Source organism: Diceros bicornis, chromosome 8, assembly GCF_020826845.1.
Source record: "Diceros bicornis minor isolate mBicDic1 chromosome 8, mDicBic1.mat.cur, whole genome shotgun sequence".
In the NCBI taxonomy this organism is placed as follows: domain Eukaryota; kingdom Metazoa; phylum Chordata; class Mammalia; order Perissodactyla; family Rhinocerotidae; genus Diceros; species Diceros bicornis.
Window position 1 is genome coordinate 62,489,681 of NC_080747.1, and position 10,662 is coordinate 62,500,342.

General features: G+C 37.8%; 1 pseudogene; it reads right to left on the minus strand.

Annotated features, from left to right (window-relative positions):
* Positions 1-7,930: 7,930 nt before the first annotated feature.
* On the minus strand, positions 7,931-8,441 carry LOC131409717 (peptidyl-prolyl cis-trans isomerase A-like; annotated as a pseudogene).
* Positions 8,442-10,662: the final 2,221 nt, after the last annotated feature.

A 10,662-nucleotide genomic window follows, 5' to 3' on the forward strand; every position in this document is an offset into this window, starting at 1 on the left:
ACTACTTGAATGTACATTAACACTATTACATATTAAAGATATAACTAATACAAGTAAGACTATGAAGCTGAATGTACCCCTTTCCTATGTAGCTGAAATCTCAATACTTTTGAATGCCCTTCACTTTACTCTTTGTAGGTAGGGAGTCTTTCTGTTTGGGGTTCTCATCATCCTGGCTTCATGCCCTGATGACTGTCAACCTCCTGCTTCTTTGATGCCAACCAGGCTGAGCTTCATCACTCTGCTTGCATCCCACAGGAAACCCTGCAGTTTTAGCACATTCCACAGGATGTGTGCTTCCTTCCTTAACTACTCTGAAAACTGTGGCTGATAAGCACACCATTGTCTTGATTAGGGATCTCTGCTGATGGGAACAGAAATCCCCTCAATGCAGCTCTATGGGTGTAAATGGGAAGGGTATTTATGGAAGTGATTCAGAGGATAACAGAGAATCTAATTTCAGAATATAGATTCGTATTTCATAGGAAGTAGAAAGTCATTCGACAGCTACTCTTTCTGAGATCAGATGATCTCTCATTTCTGTTTCTCTGAATTTGTTCTTTCTCCTCTATCCTATCCATTTCTGATCTTTCCAAGGCTTGAGGTTCACTCCCACACAATTCTCACCTGAGGCTTTGATTTGCCATGGTGCCATGTTTGCCCCAGGGCTACCATAGCTGAGAGCTCCTCTACACAATATGAATAGCCTCAATCTCTGCATTTTGGTTCAACTTCTGAAATGAAAACATTTAATGGGCTCAGCCTGAATCAGATGTCTACCCTTGGTTCAATCAGTTGTAGCCAGTAAAGTGGAATCACCTGAGACAAGCATCACCAAAGGGTAGAAGGCAGATTCTCTTAGAATGGGTTATGAGTGGGAAGATGATTGATATATCTAGTACAGACATAATCTTTTTATATTTTTAACCCCAGTCCAAATTTGGGCTGAGCATAGTTAGTCCTGGAATAGTGTGAGAGTTAAACATCTGGTTAGTTACAAAATACCATCTGACCAAATACCATAGCTGGTACTAGGGGTGATCCCCTAGAACGTACTATAGGTCAGCTGCTCCCATGGCAGGATAACTTGCTGCCTCTTGCCTTCATCCACTCATGCTCAAGAACTGGCAGCTGCAGACTCATCTACAGAGGTATGAGCTTCTGGAAATGTGGTGCATCTTAACCCCTAGATTCCTTCTTATTTTGGACATAGCTTCTTCACATCTCCTTTTGAAATCTATGCTTTCCATCATGTTGCTCTGAATTTCATGATCTGTTGGTGTCGTTTAGAAAAACAAAAATATACATTACAGATTTACTTATAGCAGGAGTAGATTGAGGTTTCTGTGGGGCTTGAAGCTTATACAGTTTTAGAGACATTTTTAAAGAAAAAAGAGTATAAAGTTATCAAGACAAAATTAGGTATGAAATTGATTCTCTATTTCAAATGAGAAAAAGAAACACAACAGGTATCTTTTTAATAAAAGATTCTTAAATTTCATTGGGCATAAAAATAACATGACAATCTTATTAAAATACAGATTCCTAGACAAGGATGCCCGCTCTTACCACTTCTATTCAACATAGTACTAGAAGTCCTAGCCAGAGCAATTAGGCAAGAAAAAGAAATAAAAGGCATCCAAATCAGAAAGGAAGAAGTAAAATGGTCTCTGTTTGCAGATGACATGATATTATATATAGAAAACCCTAAAGATTCCACCAAGAAAACCCTGCTAGAACTAATAATTGAATTCAGTAAAGTTGCAGAATACAAAATCAATATACAAAAGTCAGTTGTTTTTGGAAATTGGAAACACAACTCTATTGAAAAGAGAAACAATCTCATTTTAATAGCATCAAAAGGAATAAAATACTTAGGAATAAATTTAACCTAAGGAATGAAAGATCTATACACTGAAAACTATGAACATTAATGAAAGAAATTGAAGAAGACACAAATAAATGAAAAGTTCCTCTGTGTTCATGGTTTGGAAGAATTAATATTGTTAAAATGTCCATACTACCCAAAGTGATCTACAAATTCAATGCAATTCCTATCAAAATTCCAATGGCATTTTTCACAGAAATAGAAAAATAATCCTCAAATTTGTATGGAACCACAAAAAGACCCTAATTAGCCAAAGGAGATTTGGGAAAGAAGAACAAAGCTGGAGGCATCACACTTCCTGATTTCGAGCTATATTACAAAGCTAAAGCAATCAAAACAGTATTGTATTGGCATAGAAATAGACAATAGATCAATGGAACAGAAATAAACCCATGCATATATGGTTAATGAATTTTTGACAAAGGTACCAAGAATATACAGTAGGAAAAGGAGAGTCTCTTCAATAAATGGTGCTGGAAAAACTGGATATCCATATGCAAAAGAAAGAAATTGGACCCTTATCTTACACTATACACAAAAACCAACTCAATGGATTAAAGACTCGAATCTAAGGCCTGAAACTGTAAAATTCCTAGAAGCAAACATAAGAGGAAAGCTCCTTGATGTTGGTCTTGGCAATGATTTTTTGGATTTGACACCAAAAGCAAAGGCAATAAAAGCAAAAATAAACAAGTGAGACTACATCGAACTAAAAATCTTCTGTACAGCAAAGGAAACCATCAACAAAATGAAAAGGCAACCTATGAAATGGGAGAAAATATTTGCAAAACACATATACAATAAGGGGTCAATATCCAAAATATAAAAGGAATTCAGATCAACAGAAAAAAAAAACCCAATTAAAAAATGGGCAAAAGACCCAAACAGACATTTTTCCAAAGAAGACATACAAATGGCCAACAAATACATGAAAATGTGCTCAACGTCGCTAATCAACAGGGAAATGCAAATCAAAACCACAATGAGATATCACTTCATACCTGTTAGGATATCTATTATCAAAAAGATGAGATAACAAATGTTGGTGAGATGTAGAGGAAGGGGAACCCTTATATATTGTTGGTGGAATGTAAATTGGTACAGCCACTATGGAAGACAGAATGGAGGTTACTCAAGAAATTAAAAATAGAACTGCCATGTGATTCAGCAATCCCACTTCTGGGTATTTATCCAAAGGAAATGAAATCATTATCTCAAAGAGATATATGTCAACTCCCACGTTCAATGCAGCATTATTCACAATAGCTAGGGTATGGAAACAACGTAAGTGTCCATCAACAGATGATAGATAAAGAAAATGTGGTATACATATATACAATGAAATATTATTCAGCCTTAAAAAAAGAAGGAAATCCTGCCATTTGCAACAACATGGATAAACCTGGAGCGCATTATGCTAAATGAAATAAGCCAAAGAGAGAAAGACAAATACTGCATGATATCACTTATGTTTAGAATCTAAAAAAAAAAAAGTCAAATCCATAGAAGCAGAGAGTAGAATGTTAGTTGCCAGCGGCTGGGGGTTGGGGGAGATGAGGAGAGGTTGGTAAAAGGGCACAAACTTTCAGTGATAGGATGAATAAGGTCTGAGGATCTAATGTATAACATGGTGACTATAGTTAATCACACTGTATTGTATAATTGAAATTTGCTGAGAATGGAACTTAAGTGTTCTCACCAAAAAAAAAAAGTACATATGTGAGGTGATGAATGTGTTAATTAACTTGAGTGTGAGAATCTTTTCACAATGTATATGTATATCAAATCACATTATGTACTTTAAATATATTACAATTTTGTTTGTCAATTATACCTCAATAAGGCTGAAAAAACTCCACACATGTAAAAAAGATGTTTGTAAGAGTGCTACTTGCTTGCTACATTGAGAAAAAAAAAAACAAAAGAGATTCCTGGGTCCACTCCCAACCTACTGAATCAGAATTTCTGAGGTGAGGTCCCTAATCTGCATTTTAGCACCTGCGTCCTCAGATAGTCTGAAGACCATAATTTTGAGACAAACTAAATGACCACTATAGTGAATTAATAAGATTTTAATGATATATTTTCCTTTTTTGTACACTTACTAGGGATTCTATTATCAATGTATGAAAGAAAGAATACAATATTGTATACAAGGTTTAACTGGAATTTGTCATAAATTTATATCTTTCTTTAGCTGTTTTATAACAAGAAAGGAGAAACCAATGAAGAAAAGGCAAATCTGAAGCTTCAAATGATAATAATGAGTATCATAATATTTTGCAGGATATTTACATTATTTGTGGGAGAAAATGCCCAATGGATGTCATTTTTCCATGTCATAAAATAAGAAATAAACACATGAATACTAAATATAACTTTTTTAAAAATGAAGTTTTTAAAAAAATTACTCCAAATACCACAATGGTTATATTTTATAATATATTCTATATTTGTTTCACAAAGCGTTTATGATACATGTATAATGCATACATACACAGACATATATAAAGATTTAATAATAGAATAAACTTTGGTTAATCTTATAAGTTAAGAATAATTTTTTGAGTGAATTAATGATCTTATCACATTAACTGATTGCTAATATCCACAAAGTTCAAAACATACACATCTGAAGAGATGACCTACATATTTGTGATAGAAAAAAAATCAGTTAATGGAGTTCACTGAATTAAAAGAACTAATTTGACAGCCTAAACTGTAGTACTTAAGCAAAATCTCTGTGGAATTCATTTACAATTAAAACATTCCTGAGCTAAGGAAAAAAAAAAGCCTGACTTGACAGCTTCAGGGAAACACTGTGAAGTAAATTTAGGGGACTTCCAGAAGTAGCAAAATGAGGTGGGGAAAACCAGAGAATTATCACATTTTTTCTGCTAACTGGAGCTGAAATTCTCGGGACATAGCTGCATAATTTCTGCCCTGAAGGCTGGTTCCTCCTGAGGGTCCAAGGGCTCCTGGACCTTGAAAATAAAGGGCAGAGGTAACACCTCAGAGTTAGGAATCAGATTCTAAGGGCTTGGGGAGGCATAAGTCAGCCAAGGATACAGAGTTCTCTAGAACAGAGCTTTCTTGGGCCATGAATTGTGTTTATTGTGTTTAGACAGAAAACTTTCTAGCTCCAAATGGGAAAAAAAAAAAATTGTTCTTACTTTATAAAAAATGTCTCTCTCTGCCAGAATGTTAGGAAACAACTGAGTCGTCCAAAGCCTGAGGCTCTGTGGCTGATTTGCAAAGTTCCCCTTCTTCATCTGCTGTCAGTGCCACCCTGGCCCTGTGTAAGGCCCAGGTTCTCAGTTCTACCATTGTATAAGGAGAAAAGCACATCTGGAGTGTAGGCCACATTCTCCAGTGAGTTTGTCTACCTACTCCAGTTAAGTCGGCATGTCCCAAGAGAATCATTGGGACACAGAAAGCATATTGTGCCCAATGAATACAGCCCTGTTGTAGGCCTGCTTCAGAACATGCCATTAAACAATATCATAGCTCTCTGCTTCCTGGAAAGATTCCTGCATGAGTTTTTAAAGCTGTAACATGATTTACAACCTCATTAACTTTAGTTGCAAACTTGATCCCGTACAGAATGCTCTCTTTAAACCACTAATAAACCTATGCTACACTGAGTGGGGTTGTGCTCATTTGTGCAGTTGTACTTGCCCATAGTGTTGTAAAGTTAAATTCTAGGCTCTTAAACAAAAATTTCCAAATGTGGTGCCTATTCCCGCAGAGCCTCTTTTGGACAGTACTTATATATTTGCCACTGTCACTTTTTTTTTTTTTTAGCAGGGAAGGCTTTGCCTTGAGCTAACGTCTGTTGCCGATCTTCCTTTTTTTATTCTTCTCCCCAAAGCCCCAGTGCATGGTTGTATATTCAAGTTCTTCTATGTGAGCTGCTGCCACAATATGGCAACTGACAGATGGGTGGTGTAGTTCCGTGACCGGGAACAAACCCGGGGCCTTTGATGCAGAGAACACGGAACTTTAACCATTAGACCATCGGGGATGGCTCTGCCACTATCACTTTTAAAATTGGTTACCAATAGAGTTTGAGGCCCTGGATCTGGAGTAATCTGATTTGTCTTCTAAGACATAGAAACTGAAGCACGTGGTAGCCTTCATGTAGAGCAGAGTGTCTCAACCTCAGCACTATTGATGTTTTGGGCTAATTCTTTGTTGAAAGAGTTGTCTTGTGCATGAAAGGGTGTTTAGCAGTATCTGGTTTCCTCTAAGCCTGAAGCTTGCTAAATGCTGTAGCCCAGGCAGCGGTCAACAACAGTTTTGTTTTGTTTTATTTCCACATTCAAGCAGTAAGATCCCCAGCCCCTTCCCTTAAATGGAAGGCTTTGAGCCCATTTTCCCTTTAGGAGCTCTGACCTAACCATTGCCAACTTTTGAACCTGAGCTCTCAGCAGGCCAGGAGCTTCAACCCACTCCTTTACATTTCTGCTTTTTATTTATTCTATTCTGTGAGCTTCCCCATATTCTTCTAATGAATTCATTTTAACTATTGATTTTTTCTCCCAATTCAACCCCATCCTCTTCCGTTCACTTTCAGCAAATGACCTTGCCTCATTCTTTTCTTTCTTTTTTTTTACTGAGAAGGTTGAGGCCTTCTTATATCAGCTTTTTTGGCAGTCCTCAAATGGCTGTGCATCATCACTTTACTAAAAGTAGTTTATAAAATGGTCTGCTCTCATCTCTAATCGTGACCTCTCAGAGAATATAATACACCTTGCTCAGAGCAAGGCTCTGCCCTGTTTCCTCTTAACTCTAAGAACTTCTCTCCTTCATTGGCACTTCTCCCTTCTTCTGTACTTTGACTGTAGATGTTCCCAATGTCTCAAACCTTGGTTTAATCCTATGACAAATTTTTTTAAAGAAGGAAGCTTATTGATTTTTACTACTTTATTTATTACTTTTATTCGGATAATTTTTCAAGTATATACTTGCTATCCTATTTGTTTAACTAAACTCCAGTCCTTTATCTTTCCAGTCAGACTCTAAACATTTTACATGGATTCCACTTATCTCCTCAAATCCAATATCATTTCAGCCTTCCTCTCACCTTCCTCTCACAGATTTTCTCCCACTGTCTGTATTTTTTCCAATGGCATCTATATTCTCTTGGGCTCAAGAGTTTAAAACATTGAAGTTATTTTTTAATACCTCCATTTTCTGTGCCCCTTGACTGCAATTATTTCCTGAATTCTATAATTTTTTATTAAACTCATCGCTCAGAGTTCTTTCTTTTCACTCTCACCATTGTAATCAATGTCTTCTTTACTATAGGCTAAGATTATTTCAATAGTCACCTAACTTGTCTTCAAACTCCAGGTTCCCCCATCCCTACACAGGATTAATATTTCTAGAGTATTGCTAATATCATGTGGTTTTACAATGTGGCTCCAATTAATAATAATTACAACATCAATGACTAATACAGTAATCCCCCCTTATCCATCGGGGATATGTTTCAAGACCCACAGTGGATGCCCCAGTAGATGCCTGAAACTGGGGGTAGTACCAAACCCTATATATACTGTGTTTTTTTCTATACATACATGTCTAAGATAAAGTTTAATTTATAAATTAGGCACAGTAAGAGATTAACAGCAATAACTAATAATAAAATAGAACAATTATAACAATATACTATAATAAAAATTATGTAAATGTGGTTTCTCTTTCTCAAAATATCTTACTGTGCGTACTGTACTCACTCTTCTTTTTCTTGTGATGATATGAGATGATAAAATGCCTATGTGATGAGATGAGTTGAAATGAATGTTGGAGGCATCGTGACTTAGCCTTAAGCTACTGTTGACCTTCTGACCATACTTTGGAGGGAGGATAGCCTGACAGCGGATAAGGGGGGACTACTTTATTGAGTACTTGCTATGTGCTGGCTGCTTTACTAAGTTCTTTTTACACGCATTAATTATTTTAATCCTCAGAAGAATCCTAAAGATATACAGTTGAACCATTGGAAGAATTTTATTTTTTCTCTACAAGTCAAATTTATTAGATTTCTCCACAGTCAGCAGTGGTGATCTTCTTGCTGGTCTCGCCATTCCTGGACCGAAAGTGCTCCATGGCTTCCCCAATATTCATGCCCTCTTTCACCTTACCAAAGACCACATGCTTGCCATCCAACTACTCAGTCTTGGCAGTGCAGATGAAAAACTGGGAACCATTTGTGTTGGGTCCAGCATTTGCCTTGGACAAGATGCCAGGATTCGGGATGAAATCCTCCATCAAGTTTCTCCCCATAGATGGACTTGCCACCAATGCCGTTATGGCATGTGAAGTCACCACCCTGCCACGTAAATCCTGGAATAATTCTGTGAAAGCAGGAACCTTTATAACCAAATCCTTACTCCCCCATGCTCAGAGCACAAAAGTTTTCTGCTGTCTTTGGAATTTTGTCTGCAAAGTGCTCGAAGGAGACACTTCCCAAGGGCTCGCCCTCAGCAGCAATGTCGAAGAACACGGTGGGGTTGACCATGGCTGATCTGCACAGACCGCTCCAGGCAGCTGCGTCTGCAAGGCCCGGAAGAATTTTAGAACATTTAGGAAACTCCTAGAATCATCCAGATACTGGAGGTTCTGGGATGCAAACTCCACATGAAACCAGAAATCACACTCTTAATCTTTTTTCTATGCTCTCCCAACCCTTCAACATGACGGAGTATGATCTAGCTAAAGTGAACCAAGGTGTGAGAACACTGAAGGAGTAGCTGAGTGTTGGGATGGGCGAGTGGTGGGGGTTGGTGACAGATGAAATTAGAGAAGATGGAACCAGATTATGGAAGGTCTCCCAGGTTATTTGATATTTTCGATTGCTTCTACATTAAAACACTTTTTATTTGGAAACAACCTCAAATTTATAGAAAAATTAAAAGAACAGAACAAAGAACTTTTTTCCCCTGAATCATTTGAGAATAAGTTGCCAACATGATGCTTAATCATGTGCTCTCCCTAAATGCTTTAGTGTGTATTACCCACAAACAAGGACATTTTCCATAATCATAATACAACCACCAAAATTAAGAAAGCAATGTTGACCCATTACTACCATCTAATCTTCATACCTTATCAAGTTTCACTGGTTGTCCCAATAATGTTTTTTTATAATAAAAGGATCCAGTCTAGAATAAAGCGTTGTGCTTAGTTGTGGTGTCTCTTTAGTCTCCTTCAATCTGGAACAGTTCTTCACTCTTCCCTTGACTTTCATTTCCTTGATCCTTTTGAAGATTATTAGTTATTTTGTGGGTTTATTGGATGCTTCCTCATGATTGGATTGAAGTCATGCATCTTTGGTAGGTATATTCCAGAAGCACTGCTGTGTTCTTCTCATTGTATCCTATCAGGTGACCCATGATTTCTATTTGTTCCATCACCGGCGATGTTAACTTTGATCGTTTTATTAAGGTGGTGTCTGCCAGGCTTTTCCAGTGTGAGATTCCTCTTCTTCCCCCTTATAATTAATAAATATTTTGTGGGGAGATACTTGGAGACTATGTAAATGATCAAATAATCCATTTATTTATATCATGTGGATGAGTACGGACTCATGTTATTCTATTTTAGTCAATGACTTATGTGTTCTTTTGAGATGTTCCCATTATTCTCTGAACTCATCCTTACTTTCTGTTTTTTTTTTTAAAGATTTTATTTATTTATTTTTTTCCCCCCAAAGCCCCAGCAGATAGTTGCATGTCATAGCTGCACATCCTTCCAGTTGCTGTACGTGGGCATGGCCGGAGAAGCGGTGCGTTGGTGTGCGCCCAGGATCTGAACCTGGGCCGCCAGCGGCGGAGCGCCCGCACCCAACCGCTAAGCCATGGGGCCGGCCCTCATCCTTACTTTCTAACATGAGATGCTCCAGCTCATTGTACCTTCCCTGCCTCAGCACTGGAATCAGCTATATCTCCAAAGAGCCCTGGTTCCTTTTAGTGGAGAAGAGTATTTAGAAACAATATCTGGACACTAGTGGGCTCACTGCTATTGGGGTGACTGCTCCCAGGCCCTCAGAATGGACATATATACATATACATACATGCATTTATAGCCATGTTTATTTTTATTTTCTATATTTATCTGTATTGAAAGCCATGAGTTCACACCAATATCCCCAGTTCTAAGCCAATATCTCATTTTTATTTCCTCCCTTTCTATAATTGTAACTTGTTTCTCTGGTAGTGAGAAACCTAGCTCCCTTATCCTCAATATATTTACTTATTTGATCAATCCCCTATATGTAACCAGTTCCCCTAACTGCCACTACCCTCTCACGCCTGCATATGTCCTCCTCACTTTAACTAGACTATGACACCCTGCTCTAGGTGATCCCTCTACCCTCCCACTAATGCTCTCCTCTCTCTGCCAGGGTTCCTGCATCCTGAGCTGAGTCACTCCCCTGCAGAGACTTCTTTCTCACTTCAGTGGTACTGTGCCATCCCATGCGGGCTACCATGACTCTTCCCCCCTCACCTATGGGGACATCTTCCTTGCTGAGCCCCAATCTAATGGCTTTTAGATTGAATTGCTCAAGAAGCGAACAATTGAATGGAAGGGAGCAAGAGAAGGAAAGGGAAAGAGAAGGAGAAGAAGAGCATTTCTAATTTTCAAAAAATATATTATCAATCACATTTCCATTTTGTACTTGAATCTTTATCATTAATTCAGATTATTTTCCAGAATAGATTCCCAGAAATGGAATTACAGGGTCAAATGCTATAAGCCAAATAACT